Genomic DNA, 1,369 nt, shown 5'->3' on the forward strand with positions numbered 1-1,369 from the left:
TCAAGAAAAAAAGGGAGAAGACTCAAAACAATAGAATTAGAAATGAAAACGGAGAAGTAACAACTGACACTGCAGAAATACAAAGGATGAGAGATTACTACAAGCAACTCTATGCCAATACAATGGACAACATGGAAGAAATGGACAAATTCTTAGAAAAGCACAACCTTCCGAGACTGAACCAGGATGAAATAGAAAATATAAACAAACCAATCACAAGCACTGAAATTGAAACTGTGATTGAAAATCTTCCAACAAACAAAAGTCCAGGACCAGATGGCTTCACAAGCGAAGTCTATCAAACATTTAGAGAAGAGCTAACACGCATCCTTCTCAAACTCTTCCAAAATATAGCAGAGGGAGGAACACTCCCAAACTCATTCTACGAGGCCAACATCATCCTGATACCAAAACCAGACAAAGATGTCACAAAGAAAGAAAACTACAGGCCAATATCACTGATGAACATAGATGCAAAAATCCTCAACAAAATACTAGCAAACAGAATCCAACAGCACAATAAAAGGATCATACACCATGATCAAGTGGGGTTTATCCCAGGAATGCAAGGATTCTTCAATATACGCAAATCAATCAACGTGATACACCATATCAACAAACTGAAGGAGAAAAACCATATGATCATCTCAATAGATGCAGAGAAAGCTTTTGACAAAATTCAACACCCATTTATGATAAAAACCCTGCAGAAAGTAGGCATAGAGGGAACTTTCCTCAACATAATAAAGGCCATATATGACAAACCCACAGCCAGCATTGTTCCCAATGGTGAAAAACTGAAACCATTTCCACTAAGATCAGGAACAAGACAAGGTTGCCCACTCTCACCACTCTTATTCAACATAGTTTTGGAAGTTCTAGCCACAGCAATCAGAGAAAAAAAAACAAATAAAAGGAATCCAAATAGGAAAAGAAGAAGTAAAGCTGTCACTATTTGCAGATGACATGATATTATACATAGAGAATCCTAAGGATGCTACCAGAAAACTACTAGAGCTAATCAATGAATTTGGCAAAGTAGCAGGATACAAAATTAATGCACAGAAATCTCTGGCATTCTTATACACTAATGATGAAAAATCTGAGAGTGAAATTAAGAAAACACTCCCATTTACCATTGCAACAAAAAGAATAAAATATCTAGGAATAAACCTACCTAAGGAGACAAAAAACTTGTATGCAGAAAACTATAAGACACTGATGAAAGAAATTAAAGATGATACAAATAGGTGGAGAAATATACCATGTTCTTGGATTGGAAGAATCAACATTGTGAAAATGACTCTACTACCCAAAGCAATCTACAGATTCAATGCAATCCCTATCAAACTACCACTAGCATTTTTTA

The sequence above is a fragment of the Physeter macrocephalus genome, chromosome 21, assembly GCF_002837175.3.
Source record: "Physeter macrocephalus isolate SW-GA chromosome 21, ASM283717v5, whole genome shotgun sequence".
NCBI lineage: Eukaryota > Metazoa > Chordata > Mammalia > Artiodactyla > Physeteridae > Physeter > Physeter macrocephalus.